Source organism: Eumetopias jubatus, unplaced genomic scaffold (genome assembly GCF_037043125.1).
Source record: "Eumetopias jubatus isolate StellerSeaLion01/CBP00866 unplaced genomic scaffold, mEumJub1_p1.0 scaffold_1, whole genome shotgun sequence".
Classification (NCBI taxonomy): domain Eukaryota; kingdom Metazoa; phylum Chordata; class Mammalia; order Carnivora; family Otariidae; genus Eumetopias; species Eumetopias jubatus.
The window spans coordinates 102,875,974-102,898,401 of NW_028274807.1; positions in this window are offsets into that span (position 1 = coordinate 102,875,974).

A 22,428-nucleotide genomic window follows, 5' to 3' on the forward strand; every position below is an offset into this window, starting at 1 on the left:
CAATAAACAAACAGATATGTTTCAGAAGATGAGCTTATTCAATGAATAAAGGAGAAGACTTTGGTATAAATTAATAAGCAATTAAAAAATTATATAAAATGCTGACAGCTGTCGAAGGTTGTATTAAATTAATGCATTTATATCTTATAAGGTATTGCAAACTCGAAGGGAGGCTATAAAAAGCAAACTGAAAACTTGCATCAGGAGGCATTAATATTTTTATAGCCTTGACCCAATATCATATTTTCTTTCCTAAAATTATTTCAGAGATTTTCTCTCATGGGAGAAGGAGAGGAAAGGGAGAGAAAATCATGTGAATCAAAATGAATGAATACATGAACTAAGATTTTAATAAGCTTAATAAAATGTTTCAAGGAAAGTAATTGTTCTTTTTTATCCATTTTGGAAAACTAAAAACAAGTATAAGAAAAAAACAACCAAACAAAACAAACTAAACATTAGGTTTAGTACAATGGTCATTTTCTTTTTCATTAATCCTTTTGTGGTCACAAATCTTTTGCACGTTACGCCTCTCACCGTCAGTAAATACTACTTTACATGTATTATTTTTATGTTTATGTTTAAGGTTAAGTTTATTCTTAGGAATGTCATAGTTTCTTTGTATTCTTACATTTATTTTTTGGTTTCACAAATTAAAACAAATACGTGGATGCTGATGTTAAAAGTATAAATGGTGAGAAGGGGAAATCCTCCGTAGAAGTACCTGGAGGTATCTGTTAGAGGTTATCGTGGAGCCACAGAAATACATGAATCCCATCATTTCTCTCTTATGCAAAATTCCCCAGGAGCCAATACACAGGAGGACATGCAGAATGGGAACCAGAGAATAATGTTGCTAGTGGCTTTAAGTGAGCTCTGCACCCTAATGAGGAGCTGCAGAAGGCCAGGTTGGAGCCAAGGTTACATCAGCAAACCCTCTGATTCACGGCCCAGATCAGAAGCGGCTACTCCCTCAGGAGGCAGCATGGAAGGAGATGGAGAGAAGCAGGTTTGGCTTGGAAGTAAATAAAATACTGTCTTACTCAGGCATCTATTATTTATAGTTTGATATGTTTCCTTCCATACATTTTCTATGCTTATGCAAAAAATTACTACTACTACATACATTGTTCTATCATTTGATTTTTCAATTAATAACATTATAACATGAACATCTTTATGTAAGGTATGCATTTATTGCATTCCTTTTAACATCTGAAAACTTAAACTTAGCTGTACCAAATTTATTAAATATCTCCCTGCCCGGCCGATGGATATCTGTTTCCAACTTTTGTTATTATAAATATTCACACTCTAAATAGTAGGCACTATAGAGAAAGATAACGTTTTAGTTGCTGCCGTCCCCCTGCCCCGCAATGCCATGTCTTTCTAACCCTGTGTATGCTTACTTATGCACATGGGCAACAATTTCTCTAGGATATGGGAGAAGTTGACCAGCTAGGTAGATGGGAATGCTCATCTACATATTAATAGGGACTGTTAAATTGAACAAGTGCTCTTTTTTAGGTCTATGTTCTTAGTCCTTTTTTACTTGAAAATATTTTTTTCTTGAAAAGTTAAGACATATACAAAATAAAAACACCAAATGGTATAAAAAGGATATATGGAAAAAGGTAAGTTTTCTTTACCCTATTCCCCATTCCACATCTCCAGTGGCAAAGTGTCTTGGGTGCTCTTTGAAGTGTGTGTGTGTGTGTGTATGTGTGCGCGCGCGCACGCACAAATGCAATCATAATGTATCTCTGTATGTATCTCTATGTGTGTATATATGTACACATACACATAGATATGTCATTTCTGTGTATTTCTGCAACTTGATCTTTACATTAATAATATATCTTAAAGATTATTCCATATCCAGGCCTGCAGATCTCCCTTATTTTTTTAAATAGGAGGATACCATAATGGCATCCTTTGGGAATAGGCCATAATTTAACCCATCTCGTCTTGACGTACATTCAGATTGTTTCAAGGCTATTGCAACTATAATAATTTTGTAATGAAGATCTTTATTTGTCACATGTGATTTTAACAATAACCAGAAAAATCCTGTTGACATTTTTACTGGTATTATATTCAGTTAATAATTTAATTTTAAGAAAGTGAACATCTTTATAATATTTAACTTTTAATTTAAACATAGCAAAAGCCATTTTATTCCCTCAAGATTCAGTCATATACATCCTGCGTGTTTTTGTTATTTTTATTCTAAGGTATTTTATTCCTCCACGTACTGTTTTAAATGGGAATTTTTTCAATACATTTTCTAAGTTGTGGTTCTTATATAGTAAAGTTACTGGTTATTAGTTACTGCATTTAACAATGAATTTTTCTACTGTGTTATTTTATTTCCGATAGTTTTCCATTGGCTCTCTCTTTTTTTAAAAATTTTTATTTATTTATTTGACAGAGAGAGAGAGACAGCAAGAGAGGAAACACAAGCAGGGGGAGTGGGAGAGGGAGAAGCAGGCTCCCTGCTGAGAAGGGAGCCCTATGCGGGGCTCGATCCCAGGACCCTGGGACCATGACCTGAGCCAAAGGCAGACGTTTAACCAACTGAGCCACCCAGGCACCCCTGGCTCTCTTTTAGTTACGTGATTATATCACTTATAAATAGTTATTATTTTGGTTCATCCTTTCCAATTTTTTATACATTTCTATCTTTTCTCTAATTGGGTGGTGCTTAAACATATTTGTTAAATGTGTTAACAATACTTTCTTTTTTTTAAAAAAAGATTTTATTTATCTACTTGAGAGACAGAGTGCGGGCATGCTAAAGCACAAGCAGGGTGGAGAGGCAGAGGGAGAGGGAGAAGAAGCAGTCTCCCCTCTGAGCAGGAAGCCTGATGTGGGGCTCCATCCCAGGACCCTGGGATCATGACCTGAGCTGAAGGCAGACGGTTAACGACTGAGCCACACAGGTGCCCCAATCTTTTCTACATTTTAATGGGAAACCTTTCGTATTTCACCATTAATGAATGGTGAAATATCTTTTTTTCTTAAAAAAAAAGGAGGATAAATGGATAACTCCTTACTACTATAAAAATAACATGTATAAAATTTCAATTTGACTAAGAGTTTATCTGGAACAAGTTAATTTTTAATGACTAAACTTGGTAGCTCAAATACCCCCTGTCCTGACTGCTAGGTAAAATTCTCCTTCTAACTGTCCCTCAGCTTTTTCTTCAGGTTTCCAGGTGCTCTCAGAGGCCATTTCAAGCATACCCAAGGCAGGTGGGGCCTCCTTATTTTCTGTGCTCTGCTATCACTACCAAAAATGACTTTTAGGAAATGCTGTTCAGCCCAGCTATCCTCTGCTGGTGACACTGCAGCTAACTCCATTCTGATCTCACTGAGGATGAGAGGGAACTCTCCTCCCTTCTGTTGTTCCAACCAATGTGAGACAGATTCTCCCCTTTATCTCATAAGACAGCTGGTATCAGGATTAAACATAACCAGATGTTACTAGACTAGGAAGTGAATGGAAGAGAAATAGTATCACACATCCCAGACTGGCCTTAGGGGTCTCCCCTGTGGGGGCTGGTAACCCGCCTCAATCTTCATCTGCTTCTAGATGTCAAGAGAATCTTTTCCTCCTGGAGTTTGGACAATACTAACTACCTGCCCAGAGACAGGAGGAAGATAATTTCTGACATAAATGTAAGGTCCACTTCCAGAGTTCGTATTTTCTGTCCAGGATTGATAACTTCTAGAATGGTAGTCAGAAGATCCATTCCCTTCTAGGAAGCACTTATCCCCCATTCACAGACATATGGGCTGTCCCTAAGGCACCAGCAAGACAATCACAGTGTAACCTGACATCATGAAGATTAGAAATTTTAAAAGTGCCCTTAAGAGTTAACACCAGGTGAAGCCCTCTTTAAATTACTGTTAGATTATAGACTGACTTCTTTTTAAAGACTGGATTTTTAAATTCGGTGATGCCATGGGTGTGACCGGGGTGGAGAGGGCAGAACTGGGAATTATCTGGACACCCGTTTGGAGGAAAGACTGACCAGTGCATGCTGTAGGGTATAGGAAGTGTCCTGAATAAAGGCTAACTGATTTGTTGACTATTGTGAAGGCTTTAGTAGCAACACTTCATTTCATATAAACTTACAGGCATGGAACCAATATTCCCTATATGTATTCCACAGTGTGCCCTGCCGCCCCCCCCCCCCCCCCGTTCCTACAGTAGCCAGGAAATTGAGATCCAATCTAATTATCTCTTCTAGGATATTTGAGCCTTTCCGTAAGATCCATCAATTCTTCAAGCCCCTATTACTTTGTTTGAACTCCTTTTTACTGAATAGACACATGAATATTATTGATATTTGTGGTTTTGTTTTTCTATCTTTTGAGTCCACACTCCTTCTCAGGGTAGGAATTTACTCATCCTTTGACAAGACTGTTGAAAGTCATGCTGGGGGATGCCTGAGTGGCTCAGTCAGTTGAGCGGCTGCCTTTGGCTCAGGTCATGATCCCGGGGTCCTGGGATCGAGTCCCGCATCAGGCTCCTTGCTGAGCAGGGAGTCTGCTTCTCCCCTGCCTGCCATTCCCCCTGCTTGTGCTTGCTGTCTGTCTCTCTTTCTCTCTGTGTCAAATAAATAAATTAAAGAAAAAAAAAGTCATGCTGGGCTCTGTTCAGAATCCTAGAGATACATCCATGGACAAAATGGGCAAAGTCTCAACATTCCAGGAGCTTACATTCTTGTGGGAGACAGACCTATAAAGAAATAGGGGAGAAAATGTCAGATAGTGATAAATTCCATGAGGAAGATAAAATAGGGTATGTGAAGGGAGTGACTGCATGTTGATCAGGAAAGGACTTTCTGAATTCTTGATTTGTAAGCTCATCACATCTTTCTTCTTGGTCCCCACAGCACTTCACCTTGCAAATGGTTGGTGTTCAAGAAGAATCAGAGAATCGTTTATTTATGTTTTGAAACCTGACGCAGATTTCTTTTGTATGGCTTTTAACTTTATTGGTTCAGAAAGCAGAATTTGGTCTTTAATCTCCAAATCAGATGGCATTCTCAATGGCCTTTTAAAAATTTATGTATTTATGTATTTATTTACTCAATAGCCTTTTCATGTGAGCTTGCCCTCCTACTAGGTTTCCAGTATACTGCCAGTTGTCACTTACACTGAGAGCACAGACGCAAAAATAGTCTATGTGCTGCCGAAGTGGGCACAGAACATATGCAAAAATAAAGTGACCTCAGATTCTGGTCAAGAAACATCTGCTAAATAATTGGCATTATTCTTAGACCATCTTCTCTTTGAGCAATTTTAGGAACTCCCTAGTTGTACTCCTGTAAAGGGTTGCACCTGGGAAATGGCACGGAGGCTCTCATGAGGAATGCTGTTATAGGCCTTTTGCCCGTGCTGAGAGGAGAGGCTGTTGGGAGCTCTATTTTATGGTTACAGTAAGGTTAGCCATATACTGTTCCCATAAGCTATTTCACTTGCAATAAAGGCCAATGGGCCTTTTTAGGAAGGAGAGCTAGACCCCTGTCTAAAACTGCTGTCTTCCATAGTCAAAAAGACCTTCTTTAGATTCTTCTGGAAAGCGGTAGGATGTTTATTTAGCTGGCGAAGTCGTTCAATATGACCAGCTGATAAGCAAGGCACTAAGAATTTGCTGACTTCAAGGTGGAAGACTTAAATCTTAATGTACCCTGACCACAAACCTAAGCAGGGTGTGGCCGGCGGTGGGTCTGGTTGTTACCTTGACATGTGAACTCTACCAAGAAATACATTTCTGTATCTGGAACTCTCTATCCCTGGACTTCCTAGGAAGTTGGTGTTATAAATGACTATGGTTTGCAGCCCCCAGCAGCTGCAAATCCGGTACAGCAGAAACAGTCCTGCTGACAACGTATTTTTCTTTCTTTCTTGTTAGCTTTTAAGTGAAATCAAATTGGGTGGGCGTTTCCCTAAAGATAGCACAGGGCACTGGGCTTCAACATTTTTGTTCATGATCTCCTAAAGGAATTTTGAAAAACTATGCATCTTTTTTCAGTTTTATGTTGTAACGTAAAAAAAAAAAAAAATTTCATCAGAAGCTTGAACAGTAGCAAAGAATATAATCTACAGTTTGTTATAAATATTGGCTTTTTAAAGGGATACTATTACCCAACTTGTTATAATAAATCCAATGGAATGTAAATGTTACGGCAACTTGATACCCAACATCAGCCAGCAGGTAGGAATTGTAAATTTTACATCTTTCTGGTTCCCTCTTGAATTCTTATTTCCATTCCTTTACAGAATTTCATCTTAGTAAAATGTATTTTTGTGCTTAAGAGTATTTAATTATTTACTTTTTTATACTTCGCTATAAAAATAAAGTGGAATTACAATTTGTGGCCATAAGACCCTGTTAAAAAAAATTCATCTAGGGGCGCCTGGGTGGCTCAGTTGGTTAAGCAACTGCTTTCGGCTCAGATCATGATCTCAGGGTCCTGGGATCGAGCCCTGCATCGGGCTCCCTGCTCCGCGGGAAGCCTGCTTCTCCCTTTCCCACTCTCCCTGCTTGTGTTCCCTCTCTCACTGTCTCTCTCTCTGTCAAATAGATAAATAAAATCTTTAAAAAAAATTCATCTAGATTGAGTTGTCATTAACATTATTATCCAGAGTACCTGTGGCAGAGACAATGCTGTGTTCACCACTCCCTTTTCTCTTCCTACAGGTATAGGAAGTTTATATTTCTCAGTTTCCCATTGGGAGTATGGGCTAAAATGATGTATTGCTTCCTGTCCTAGGCAGTTAAGAGTGGCTTGAGTTCTATGCTCTCTTTCTCTTGTCTTCCCAGTTGGAAGCTGGGAACTCTGAGACAGCAGAGATGCAAGATGGAAGCAGAGTTATCTGCCGTGAAGGAGAGCCTCCTTGTCTGTACCAGTCTAAGATGTGAAGGAGCTGTAAACTTTTGTCATGTTAAGCCACTGAAGTTTTAGGTTTCTTACACTATCCTGATCAATATATGACAGAACTGATCAAAACAACATGAACATATTGTCGCTTTTGATAGGTCATTATTAAGAGAAGAATTTCATTATAGAAAATGTATCTTTTAATAAAAACATTCAGAAATCTTGCTCATGTAGATGGGAATGAAGGCAGGTATAGCAAATGTCACTCAATTCCCACTGAGTTATATGCATACCTGAGTGTAAATCACCATAGCACAATTTTGTAAAATGGGAGAAACACTACTGGAAAAGGGAACTAGGAAAAGATTTCCTAGGCCATCAATCTTAGGAACAAGTTACATGAAATTTGGAGATCTGGAAATTAGTTCCCTTAAAAAATATCTATGTCTGTGTACCCTTTTGGAAAGTCTGTGAATGCCCCGTGTGACACTTGTACCCCACGTTAAGAACAAGTCTAGGAATGAGGAAGGAGAGTCATGAGATGGAGTGTCCCTTGACCTGATCCTCTTTTGGCTGCAGACTTTCACCCAAATCCTTGGTCCATCTTTTCCTGACCTACCTTCTGATTTCCACCAGCTCACAATAAAAAAGATACTGATCAAGATCAAGATTAAAGTCTATAATATATAAAGTTATTTTAAATCAATAAGAAAAACATGACTACTTCAACAGAAAAAGATGGGCAAATGATATGAACAGGCAATTCACAAAAGAAGAAATACAAATGGCCATACCCATAGGAAATGTTGAAGCTCACTTGGAAATCATAGATGTGTGACTTCGAACAATGAGATGCAATTTTGGAAATCAAACTGGATAAATCAACCTTTAGTGGTGGTTGAGAGAAGAATATCATTTCTAGAGAGTAATTTGGTAATACTCATCAAAATTCTTTAAAAATGTATAAAGTGGAGCTAGAATCCCACTTCTAAGAATTATCCTTTTTTAAAAGATTTATTCATTTATTTTAGGGAGAGAGAGAGAGCAGGGGGAGGGGAAAAGTGAGAGAACCCTCAAGCAGACTCCCTGCTGAGTGCGGAGCCTGGTGCTGGATGTGGGGCTCCATCCCACAAGATCAGAACTGGAGTTGAAACCAAGAGTCGGATGCCCAACTAACGAGCCACCCAGGTGCCCCTTCTAAGAATTATTCTAAAGAAATAATCATGAATAGGTAAAAAAAAAAAAAAAAAATTCAGCCTCAAGCTTTTATCACAGTGTTTTAGTCAAGGTTCTTTTGGTTGCAAGTATTAGGTTGCAAGGCATCTTTCATTTAAAATGCCTCCTCTCAGCTACATTTTCTGGGTCTCTTAAGTTAAAATTCTTGATTGATTTAGACTAATTGCTTGCTGAGTGCCAATAGATTGGCTTTATCCAATCGACTGTTGCTTGTCTGTGAAGAGAACTATCATAAGGATGCATAGGATTACTTCTTACAGGGGCTATATGTGGGGTTAGGTTTAGGTGCCCTATGCTCCATAAGAGACAGGAAATGACATACTATGTTTATCTAGAATGGTAAAGAATAGAAATAATTTAAAAGCCCAACCAGCATGTGAACTATGCACCTGACATCATGTAGTGAGATAGTCATTAGTTAATGACATGGAAATGTACTTGTGATATATTTTTATTTCTAGAGAAAAAAAAATGTCCAAAGGGAATAAACAGTTGAAGCTCATTTTAAAAAAGTTTATATTTTTAAAGAAAGAAAGAGCTATGGATAGAATGTGTCCCCTCCTCCAATTCATATGCTGAAGCCCTAATCCCCAATGTGATGGTATCCAGAGGTGGGGCCTTTGGGAAATAATTGGGTTTAGATGAGGTCATTAGGATAGAGCTCACATGTTGGGATTAATGCCCTTATAAGAAGAGAAAGAAACCAGAGCCCTCTCTCTCTCCACCATGTGAGGACACATCAAGAAGAGAGTTTGCAAACCAGAAAGAGGGCTCTTACTAGACACTGAATCTGCAGGAACCTCGATCTTAGACTTCTCAGCTTCTCAGTTCCTCCGGAACTGTGAGAAATAGATGCTTATTGTTTAAGCCACCCTGTCTACGGTATTTTGCTATGGCAGCCTAAACTGACTAAGAAAAGATATACATCAAAACTTCAGGGGTAGAAATATTTGGATGGTGGATTAATGCTGATTTCTCTTTTCTTATCTTTATGAAGCTATATTTTTCTAAATTAATTACAGTTAACATATAAAAGTATCTTAATAAGAAAAACATTAAGGTTAAGGAGTAGTTCTGCAATCTTAAAGAGGACCAAAGAAAACCAAATTAGAACCTAAATTCTGGATGAACTAAGGTCAAGAACTCAGACAAGAGGCTGCAAAATATTTACCCAGTTCCTGGAGCACTGGACACACACAGGCTTTGGTCATGAGCAACAGCAGATTCTAAGTGCTAGAACCGGGAGAAGAAGAGATGCTATTAAGAGAAAATACCTCACCTACTCTTTGTGCTACCCACTTTCCAGGAGCTGGGATGTGCACTCTAAAGCCCTTCAGTTATATTTTTTGATTTCTATAGGAAGGCACACAGTTTAGGGAAAAGAGGACCGGACACAAAGGACCCAAATCCAGTCTGGTGGTTTACTAGTTGAGTTACCTTAACGAAGCCAGTAAACCTCTTTGAGCCTCTTTGGAGATAATAAGTAACCTACTAAGCACCTGACTCTTGATTTCAGCTCAGGTCATGATCTCAGTGTCCTGAGATCGAGCCCTACATTGGGCTCCAAGCTCAGTGTGGAGTCTGCTTGCCCCTCTCCCTTTGCTCTTTCCCCCACACCAACCCCATGCTCTCTCTCTCTCTGTCTGTCTCTCTAATAAATAAATAAAGTCTTTTAAAAAAAATAGGGAACCTGCTTTCCTCATAGGGTTTTGTGACAATTGAATAAGATCACATGTGAAAGTGTTTGAAAAAATGATATGATACAAATGTGCATGTGCACTCATGCTCACAGGTTTCTCTCTCTCTCTCCACACACACATGCAAACATGTACACTACAAATGTCTCAAGTGTGTGTGTGTGTGTGTGTGTGTGTATTTGATATATATATATCAAACTGTGGAGATAATAATTAGAAGCCTAAACCCCTCCTTTGACTTTGGCTAGATGTCAATGAAATTATAGATCCCTATGGATTTGATGAGCTACCTTGAGAAGACAATGTCTTGTTGACCCAAGTACTTTGAGAAGTGCTGACTATTACTCTTCTCCATAAGATAAGAAAGAGAAGGTTAGAGAATATTTACTTGCTGGTGAAAACCAGAGCACAATAAACAAGGAACATTGTTGAAAGATAAGCTAGAGGAACAAAGGTCTTGTTTAAATTTAAATATTTGCCTACAGTGTTTTAGAATAAATTATTGCCCTCTTTTTGAATGTTTTTTGAGAAAAGGATGACACTAAGATATTCAAATATTAGCAATAAATATGACCATTAACCACAAAGTCTGAGATTACTGCAAAGCTTGTAAAATACATCTGATATAAGAAATATATTTGTTTGCTTGGCTATAAAATATATTTTGGGAAATTATATTTGTTCCCAGGCTGAATATGAACTCTCTGCTTTGGACAGTAAACCCATTCCTCAGTCAACAGACTCACCAACAATATATATTGGATAGATTCTCATCAGCAATTAACCCCCCTACAGTATATACTGGATAGATTCTCACATGAGTTCAAACGTTTCAAACACTTGGTTCTAGCTTTCTCTTGGTAGACCACCTGGTAAGTCCCCTGAAACAGAGAGTGCTTCTAGGATATTCAATTCAAACACAGCAAAGTCTGATTTATTTCACAATGTTATTGAAGGTTACATCTGAGGAGTTGACAGTGCAAGTGAGAGGAGAAAAATAAATTTTTACTGTAAGTATTTGTGCATTGTTGGAATATTATTTCATCAAGCATTTACTAGTAATAACTACATTTTAAGTGTTTTGACTATAGCACAGGACTATATAAACTTATTTATTCATATATCCATGGGTGGGAGGGGGCAGGGCTTGAGCTTCTTTTCTTCCTTGAGCAGAAGTGGACCAAAACCTACCCTTCAGTGACTTGCCATGAAGCTGAATCTGTTCATGGATGTATCTTATCAACTCCCACATTATTGGCCTGTCCATTAATTTAAAAATAATGATTTAATTATCAGCATTTAAAAGCTCAAGTGATTTCTGCATAAAAATACAATATGGTGCTAAAATGGATTATTGCTCTGCATACATTCCACATGTCCCCCACCCGCCCCAGAGGCTAAGCAGCTAAAAATGCCCTTTGTAATCTGGACATCCAGAAGTGATTTAGCTTTAGCTTTGAGTGGGCAGATGCATTCAAGTGAGATTTAAAAGGCAGAGATCCCAGCTGCCCCGGGTGGCAGTAATGATCAAGGACGCTTTGGGATTTTCTGCAGTAGCATTCTTGTCACCAGCTTTGTGGGGATCAACAAGTGATGTCAGCAGCACCTTTTAGCTGTTGTTATTTTTGTTGCCAGTATGGACCTAACAGGTGAAGCTTGGCTCCAGGGCCAACAGTAACAGCATTGGTAGCTTGTTCCTAGAGTTCACCGTGCAGGGGAAACTTCCTGATTTCCCATCTTCCTGACCAGCAGAGTTGACAGCTTCCTTGGGGGCGGGTTCTTCATTGTTCCTCTGGCAGTCAGTCCTGGAAGCCCAGCCTCAGCACACGGTAAGCACCTAATTCCCTGTTGGAAGCCCTTTGCCCTTTGTGCTTAAAATAGCCAGAGTAGTTTCTGTTTTCTGTAACAGAACTCTGACTAATGCAAAGGAAAAATAAGAAATCTGGTAACTTCTGGCCCTGATTTGGGTTATGGTAACAATAGGCTTGTAATGAACAGTAAGCTCCAACTTGCAGAAACCCTACCATACCTCAGTGTAGCCCCCAAACTGGAGGCCATTTATAAAGCACCATTTTTTCATTTATGTAGTGTCTGCTTGTTTTTAACAGACATCCCACTTTTCTTAGTTACTGTACCTGCCTGGACCCGGTAGGGATTTTAGTTTGCCACCCCACTAATACTTACCTAAAGCTTGTTTGAAAACCATTTTTTGATTTTCTAAAGAATGCAATTCTTCCATTCTAAATATACTCCAAAGAGCCCCCAGGTCAAAACTAGAAAGCTGTACACCCAAACTGCATTATTTAGGTTGCTGATAGAACTGTTTTTGCTGAACTAGGAAACTAGTTGTCTTATTAACCTTAAGGATGTTGTTGAGTAAAGTGTAATGTCTCTTCTATGAGAACACAGCAAAGAGGTTTCTTTCAAGTCAAGTTTTATCTTATAACCATGTACTAGATCATATTGTGCTTTTACATTGGCTTTTAGAAAGGTGGGGCTAGAGGCTGCCCACGTGACTGACTTCTCAAAGTGTACGCTACGCACACTTGCACGCTGTGTACTAAACTCTACTCCTGTGTCTCACGGTTACTACTGTGGTTTTCTCTTCACTCACATTTCTTCACATATATAGTTTTTAAATATTTACTTATTTATTTTTGAGAGAGAGAAATAGTGTGTGAGTGGAGGGAGGGGCAGAGGGAGAGAGAGAATATCTTAAACAGGCTCCACCCTCAGTGCAGAGCTAGAGGCAGGTTTCGATTCCACGTCCCTGAGATCATGACCTGAGCTGAAATCAAGATTCGGATGCTTAACCAACTGAGCCACCCAGGCACCACTCAGATTTCTTCACATATTAAAAAAATCCTATTGTACTAAGTTTGAAATACATTTTAAGTCCCTCTTGGATAATGAAGAATAAACATTTAAATAAACTGCCTTCACCTCCCCTGCTCTATTCCTTTTATTATGTCTAATAGACACCTGTTCCTCAGTTCTCTCTGCCTTCATATGCTTGGTTATGTACTTCTGCTAATGTCTTCACAGACCAAGGCTATTCATGGGTATGCTCAGGATTTTGCAATCTAACAAAAATTTTAAAGATGTAGTCAAGTCGAAGAATGAGGAACTTTTAGCAAAAACCAATTTGTTCAGTGATTTTCTACTGAGTAAGAATCTCAGGAGATTTCTGTGTAAACCAAATGGAAGACAGTCTTTTTGGGAAGCAAAGGATTATACTTCTTTTGAAATATCCAGTATCTATCTGATCTTAAGCTCACCTGTTTTTTTCCATTTTAATTAAACATTTTATTTTGAGATAATTATAATTCACATGCTGTTGTAAGAATAATATATGAACAATCTCATGTACTTCTTACCCAATTTTCCCCGATGGAAATATCTTGCAAAACTATGGAACATCACATCTACGCTACGGGTATCAATACAGTCAAGATACAGAACATTTGCATCACCAGAAGGATCCCTCTGTTGCCCTTTTATAGCCACACTTCTTTCCCTCCCAACCCCACCCTTGACAACCACTAATCATTTCTCCATTTCTACACTTTTGTCATTCCAAGAATAACTAGTTTCTTTTGATGACATAAATGTTCATCAAGGTGACAACATGACATTTACCACCATCCTCCCCCAACTTTGATTCCTTATCTGCCCTTTTCTAACCTACTCTGTGCCTGAGAAGGCTGACCTTTGAAGACTATATCAGACTCTCTTGTTCCGTGGCTTCCAGTTGGAGTCAGTCATGGCGGAGGATGGAAGGAGTGGGAGAAGAGAGATGTAAGAATACTCATTCCCTTGTGCATTCACCCTCCCCCCATGCCTTGTGGTGGGGTAACGGTAGAGGAGAAGGGAAGGAGGAGGAGGGGAAGAAGAAGGAGGAGGGAGAGGAAAAGGAGAAGAAGCACTACCACCACTACCAGAGAGGAAAGTTCCCAGATGAGGAAGTGGACAAAGACTTTGGCCAGTTCAGTTGCCTGCCTTCAAGGGGTGAAGTTATCTTGGATAGTGAATTAATCAAATGACTGTGATGGACTGAAGATTAGAATTAGAGATTGAATTCCTTGATCTGGCACAGCTCGTTGATCTAAAAAAAAATTCTTGATCTAGGTAAGCGTAAGATTTAATTAGATTCAAAGCAAAATGGAGAATCATGGGATTTCTTTTAAAGTTTGTGGACCACAGTTCGTACTCCCTACCATTAATGGTTTGGTGCTCTCAGTCTTACTGCTGGGTTACTCAACCCCAGAATCTACTAGTTTGCAGTTTAAAAGGCTTATGTTCTGCCTTCCATGAATAAATTGTCATTGTCATGTCATGTCTATTTATGGATTATAGCCAACGTTTAATAAACACTATGTATTAGGCATGGGCTTAGCATTTTATATTCATTATTTTATTTATCTTAGCCAACAACCTTGTGAGGTAGATGTTTTCCTAATTTGACAGATAGGAAACCTTAAGTTCAGAGATCCTAAATAATTTGCCCAAGGACACACAACTCATAAGTGGAGGATATGGAATTCAAGTCTATCTTTTAATAATTGTGCCATATTGCCTCTCAATGAGGTATATTGTTTTCCACCTGGAAATGGAAAGAGGGGGCTGTGCCTTCCAATGATCTTGATTGCTCTTCCCTTCCTTTTTTCCCTGGATAGCTCTTATACATTCTCAATTTCTGATTAAGAGTCATATCTTCAGGGAGCTATCCCCGTCTTCCTGCCCAGGTATAGCCCTCATGAACACTCTCCTAGCACTGTGGATTTCTCACTGTAACAGTTGTCACCATTGAAATTTGTATTTGTTTGTGTGATTTTTTTTGATCAATGTCTATATTCTCTCCTCTAGACGGTAAGCTGCACGAGAGAGGCCATTTTGCTCCATTACATCTTTAGCACTTATAGCACAATGGCTGACATATAGTGAGTGATCAATAAATGTTTATTGATTGAATGAATCCTTTTATCTTCATTTCATAGAATTATAGATCCTCAGAGTCAGAAGTCATCCCAACTGCTAACTATCCCACTCATCCATCAGAAGTCCTGTGACATTATTGTAATCAAGTGGTCAACCAACTGTTCTTGAACCATCTTTGGACCACTCTGACTACTAGAGCCAGCCATTGTTCAGGAGAGCATACTAATGAGTTCCAGCTCTATCCACCTCCTTCCCCTCCACGCTGCCCCCCCAAAAAGAAACCTTCACCCAAGTCTTCTCTTCTTCAGGCTGCATGTATCCAGGACCTTAGACTATTCTCATATAATCATCTTGTCCACATTCTTCTGAATGTGTGTTTCTCATGCTCAGTACTTAGGACAGAGATCTGAATTTTAGATATGCTCTGACCAGATTTAAACTAAGATTATGCTAATTGAAGCTCATCTCTGACTGATATAGACTGTGAAGAAAACCTCAATTCCATTTAAAATATGTGTGATGGAGGTAATTATTTAATCACTATCTAGTGTTTCCCAAGTACCTGTGCTGGGCCTCTCTCTTCCATGCCACTCTATTCCCCTTGCCTCACTAGAAGCCAAGGATTCTCTCATGCACCTATTTAAAGGATGGTTAGGAGGCTCATGGATATCTTGAACAATCAAAAAATGGGACTTAATTTACATGGGACAGTGTAGATGGAATTCAGAAAAGTCTTGGGGTGCAAGTGAATGTTCTTAGGCTGGACAAACCACAGGTGGCATGAAGACACCTGTTGATAGAGGGAACAGCAAAGTATCTCTTCTGTCTATGCCTCATGAAATTGGTCTTTAAAGTGATGATTAGTGATCTAAGCTTCCTCCTGATACTGGACTCCAACAATGATGGGCAGTCTTCCGATGTCGACCATCCTCACATCCATCAAGCCTCTTCCTGTTGTACTTCACGGGTACCCCAGGTCAGGTCATTTTCTCTTTTGTTTCCTGACCTTAAAAGCTCTCCTATGTCTATATCTGTTGGTCGTCCTTAGGACCTCCTTAGGAGGGGTGGGGGCTGGTGGCTTGGCCCTCAGCTAATCTCTTTCTACTTTTATGTCATGATCTCTGGGCTCCCTCAAGATAGTCCTTTGATTTTCAAAAGTCTGCCTCAGAGTTGCAAAGCTGAACAGGTACCATTCTTCTCTTATTCTCAATCTAATCATTCTACTTTCTTTGAGACACTGTGGTCACATAAAAGGAGGTTGAGAAAAGAAAAGCGATAAATTAATTTTTAAAGATATTATCTTGTTACAATTGTATTGCTACCAAACTCTATCTGTACTTGTGCCATTGATTCTTTTGGCTTTAAGACCAGGATCCAAAAACTTTTAAATGAAGGTCTTGGTGTTGAAGAAACAGATTATTTTCTGTAAAAGAAATCCTATTTTAATTTCCAACAGAATTGCCTAAAATAAAAAAGAATACTGTCTTTCACTTAAAAATGTTCTTTCATTCAAGAAATATTTATTAAGTTACTACTGGGTGCCAGGAAGTTTGCTTTTCCATTTCTGTTATTTAAAGAAAGAGGAGGTACCTGGAAATCATAGGAATTGATATACTGGTTGGTCATAAATAAGACAGTCTCTGTTCTAGTGAACTAACATTCTAGTGGGATTTTATGGATATGGATATATTCATTTATTTAGTTTTTCATTCGACATGTTTTCTGAGCCCCAGCTCAACATGTGGCACTAAATACAGGAAAGACATGTCACCTGCACTCACCGTGCAGTAGACCGTTAAACAGATAACACAATAATTACTTTAAAGTATATTTAAGGTTATTTAATGTAGACAAAGAAGCTCTTGAGAGGGCATCATGGAGGACTTTCCAGAGGAGGGGAAGCTTGGGCTTTACTTTCACGGATGAGTTGGAGCTTAAGAAAGTAAGGAAATGTGGAAGGGACGCCCTAGAACATGCAAAACACAGAGGCAAGAGAAGCAAGACTATGTTTGGAGAGTGACACAGTACCCGGTCAAGTAGGTCAAGCAGAATGGCTTTTGTCCAAATACAGTTCAACACACAAGAAAAAACTCAAGTTCTCTGAATTCCTGTGTTCCTTCTTTCTTGAGAGTAAAAGCTTGACTGTGCAAGTGGAAACCATTCAAATACTTGCTGGTAAGGATGACCTACATTATGCTGAGAGACACTGGGGCCTCAGAAATGTTTCAGGGCACTGGAATGTAGAGAGGTGGCGGTTAGCTCCAGTATTGCTTGGGTGTCCAATTTCTGTAAAATATGGTGGTAGGTCTTGCTGTGGGATCTCTATGTCAATCCTCAGGGTTTTTTTGTGGCACATTTTACCCATAACTCTATGGTGGGTCAGCTACAAATCTTAGGCAGAATTCATCCTAAGCTACTTGCAAACATCACTTACTGTCAAGCTTTAATTCAACTTTTCCTCTACCATGTGTTCTTAGGTTAATAAGGGAGAAATGATTTTGGAAAGAGAACATTTACAGAAGAAAATCTGAAAACACTTTCCTTTAATGCAAATGGTTAATAGAATAAGGTTTTTCATTCACCCTGGAACTCTACTTGATACTGCAGCTCAAGTTCTTCATTCACTTGATTCTTTTTGGCTGATCCTCTTTTGCTGCTCGAGGCCAAGCAGAAAGGTACTATACTGGATTCCGATCACTGACTGAATTAAGATCAGAGTTATGAATTCAGCTCAAGGTCCCAAATAATAGCCTCTTCCTTTATGCTTCAGTACTCAGAGAATGGCAAACAGAGAAAGAATAAATGCACATATTCTGTCAATTATACTGACCATTGTTTAAGGAAGAATTGTCATTTCTATAAATAGAAATGCAAGAAAGATTAAATCTTTGACTGCTTTTAACTGATTAGTCTACTTGTTTCAAAAGGTCATCACAAACTCTTGCTACACTTTGGTTTTGAAAATAATCCTTTTAATGAAAATATGAAATATATATGGAAAATGCATTTTTAAAGTTTTGAAATGTGTAAACCATGTATAATAAAGTTTGTATAGTTGAGCCTTAGAAAATTAAGTGCAAAGGGGCGCCTGGGTGGCTCAGGCATTAAGCGTCTACCTTCGGCTCAGGTCATGATCTCAGGGTCCTGGGATTGAGCCCCACATCCGGCTCCCTGCTCCGTGGGAGGCCTGCTTCTCCCTCTCCCACTCCCCCTGCTTGTGGCTCCCTCTCTGGCTGTGTCTCTCTCTGTCAAATAAATAAATAAAATCTTAAAAAAAAAAAAAAGAAAATTAAGTGCAAGAATGCAATTGCACTTTCGGTTTCAAATGCTGTACTCATTTTCTGAAAATTTCAATCAGAAACTAACATCAGGTTCTAAATTCACCTGCTAGGAGGAATCCAGGCAATTTATTTTCAGAGTGCATTTTTTCCTTCCAGAATTCAGTTTAGCTTCTTGCTTTTGGTGGGTGATTTTTTCAGATAGAGAGCTCTGTACCAAACATCTGAAGTTAGGGCATGGGTGATAACTTTACAAATGTCCTCTGCTTAACAACAAATATTTCTTTCTTTACCCAGGTACAATAACCTTTAGGCTATTTGCTGAAAAGATCTCAAAGCATTATAAATGTGTAGTTTAACTAATGATGTACTATACAGTGGCTAACTGAAATTAAATCTAGACACTTTAAAAGTTAAACATTCAGGGGTGCCTGGGTGGCTCAGTCGTTAAGCGTCTGCCTTCGGCTCAGGTCATGATCCCGGGGTCCTGGGATCGAGCCCCGCATCGAGCCCCGCATCGAGCCCCGCATCGAGCCCCGCATCGGGCTCCCTGCTCAGCGGGAGGCCTGCTTCTCCCTCCCCCGCTCCCCCTGCTTGTGTTCCTGCTCTCGCTGTGTCTCTCTCTGTCAAATAAATAAATAAAATCTTTATAAAAAAAAATTAAACATTCATTATAAACCATGTCCATTCCACGCAGAATTTTCCTTTTAGCTATTTGCAGACTTTAAAGCTTACTTCTTTCTTTTTATTTTGTCAAGAGAAGATTAGGTTTGGCTTTATATACTTTTGTGAAAAAAGAGACAGAGTGTCTTAAATAAAATTTATAGACGACAGTGATAGGACCAGGTATTATAAGTAAAATCCCTTTATTATTTTGACTACTATTAATTTCTTGAGATATTAGAAATATTATGACTGAATTAAAAAGTATTTTAGTTTAGTCAGAATTTACTCATAAAGTGAGAACTGAGGAAAGCTCCTCTAGTGCCTCTGAAAACTGGGGTGATGAACCCATGATTCAGGAACACTGACCAGTCACACTGTAATGAACACTGGGGATTTCAGCTTAGCTAGGGAAATTTTTTTCTTTTTTAAAGATTTTATTTATTTATTTATTTATTTATTTATTTATTTATTTATTTATTTATAGAGATGGGGAGAGAGAGAGAGAGTAGAGGGAGAGGGATAGAGAGAATCCCAAGCAGTTTCCACACACAGCACAGGACCCAATATGAGGCTCAACCTCATGACCCTGAGATCATGACCTGAGCAGCAATCAAGAGTTGGACGCTTAACCAAATGAGCCACCCAGATGCCCCAAAGGTTTTATTTTTTTTAAGTAATCTCTACATCCACCATGGGGCTCAAACTTAAAACCATGAGATCAAGAGTCACATGCTCTACCAACTGAGTCAGCTAGGTACCCCTAGGGAAATAATTTTTATAATTTGTTTTTCATTACTATAAGTAGGTAAACTCTCTCAAGCCCATATATTATTCAAAGTCAACATTGATTTATTTCCCAATTAAGACTTTTAGGAAATTTGTCAGGATTTTGGCAATGGCCCCAATGTTTACCCCAAGGCACCTCAAGGTGTGGATTTGGATTGGAGTAGGTACTTTTATTGTCATCAGCCACATTTTACAGATGAGGAAGTTTAGGTTGAGACATGATAAGCTTCAGAACTAGTAACCACCACACCATTCTGACTTTCATACTGCTTGAAGTCTTTCTAATCTCCCCATTACCTTTTTTCCCATACTACCATATGTAAACAGTTTACATAAGAAAATAGACTAGAAGGCAAAGAAGATCAATGAGGATTAAGATGACCACTACAAAGCCCTGAGAATACAAGACAAATTACAGTAAAAATGGACAAATCCACAATCATAATCACCAATTTTTAAATATATGTATATGAAAATGGTGACACTATGTTAATTATACTTGAATTTAAAAAATAAATTAAAAAAATGACAGATCACATAGAAAATATCTAGAACCCTGCATGTAGAAAATACGCCTCTTTTTAAATATTTACCATATATTAGATTACATAGGAAAATAGAAGTTTATTTATTTAATTATAAAGTTTTTATTTATTTATTTGACAGAGAGAGAGAGAGAGAGACAGCGAGAGAGGGAACACAAGCAGGGGGAGTGGGAGAGGGAGAAGCAGGCTTCTCGCCGAACAGGGAGCCTGATGCGGGGCTCAATCCCAGGACCCTGGGATCATGACCTGAGTCAAAGGCAGATGCTTAAGGACTGAACCACCCAGGCGCCCCTAGAAGTTTAAATATAAATTCTTATAGAATGGAGATCTCACAGATCATTTTCTCTAGTGATAGAACAATTAAATATCAAATTATCGGTTAAAAATACCATTCATATGAACATTTAAAGTCACACCCAAAACACTCATGCTTCAAAGAATACATGGCTGGTAGTGGGGAAGGCTGCATGCGTGTGGGACCAAGAGGGATATGGGAACTCCACCCTCCACTCAGTTTTGCTATGTACCTACAACTGCTTTAAAAAGTTATATTTGTTCATGTTTTTTTTTAAAAAGGATATACACACATACTCTTACAATGAAAATGACAAAAATTTTATAGTTTAGTGACAATGAAAGTTTATCTAAAATTAAAAAGGGGGAAAATCTACAATTTCTTCTCTAGATAGCCGTAACCACTCAAGAAAGTCTGTTTTATATTGTAGAGGGATATATCAAATGTTTACTCTGCCAGGGCTTATGCTTAACATTACTGTATTTAATTCTTACAGACCTCCATGAGATATCTCTATTTTTATGAGATAGGAACTATAATCATCATTTTAAATGAGGAAACTGAGTCTCAGAGAGATTAATTTACTCAAGATTTAACAGCAGAAAGTAGCCTTACACTAAAATCTAGGTTTTCTGATTACCATACCATATTATACCATAGGTGAGAAAAAAACCCTGCTTTTTTTCTCACTTTTAATTTTCTGTCTCAATACCGCCTCTTTTTCAATGGATGCCTAGTATTTCCACAATTACAAACAATAGAGCAAGGGACACCCACAAGCATACACCTCTCTTGTTCAATTATTTACTTGAAATGACCAGATGTTGTATTATTACATCAATGACTTCTTTTAAAATCAGTATCTATAAAGTATATTTTATTCTATAATCTATTTCCCCTGGGGCGCCTGGGTGGCTCAGTCCTTAAACATCTGCCTTCGGCTCAGGTCATGATCCCAGGGTCTTGGAATCGAGCCCCACATCGGGCTCCCTGCTCAGAGGGGAGCCTGCTTCTTCCTCTCCCACTCCCCCTGCTTGTGTTCCCTCTCTCGCTGTGTATCTCTCTGTCAAATAAATAAGTAAAATCTTAAAAAATATATGTATATAATCCATTCCCCTTATTTCATGCCATTAATTTGTTGGAGAAACTGAATCATTTGTGGTTGAAGAAACAGGATCACTTGTCCTATAAAATATTCTATATTCAGGATTTGGCTGATTACTTTCCTGTGATATCATTTAACCTTTTCTCTAATCCCCTCTATTTACTATTTATTAATTAATGTAGTGTTTTGATTAGATTCACATTCATTTATTTAAGAGAGAATACTTTATAAGAGCCAATTGCCTCTTCCTGATGAATGCAACCCATGTACTTCTGATGTTTCAGTATCATCTTTTGTTAAGATTGAAAACTTTCTGAAGAGTGGGCGTGGTTACCTCTGAGGTCTTTAGCATGTGAAATGAGATGGCCTGGCATTATAGAACACCGGACCAACAATACTTGTTTTATTTACTAGCTGTACATAGCAGGCACATGAGATCTTTGCCTAGTACATTTTATCCAGCTCTCCTTTTCTTCTTTGACCAGTTTGGAAAGCCTCTCTAGCGTGCCTTTCACGAGCCATTGAGAGAACCTGCAGCACAAACTACTTGCCACCAGTTTCCTGGGATCCATTTCCATTATCTTATAGATATTTTCACTCTAGTTCTTTCTGCCACCACTAGATACTCTTTGAAGGAGAATTTCCACATAATCCTGTCATATCTGGCCTTAATGAAGAAGACTTGGAGAGAATTCTGCTAAGATTCTACTGGCTACCATTGTCACTGTTCATTTTCCGGTGTCCAATCTTGTCTCTCCCCTTGGATGTGATACTTCATGCAGTCACAATTTGAGCAGCACTCCAGCACAACTTTGGTTCTCCCTTCCTTGTTCACCTCTCAAGTCTGAATTTTTGTGATTAAACACCCTGATGGCTCCATTAAACCCTCCTCAATTAGTGCTACCTGCTTCTTTGGGGTTGATGCCAACCCTCAGAGTGGAACCTAGCCAGAAATCCAGATATAAGAGAGTGGTTAAGAGCACAGG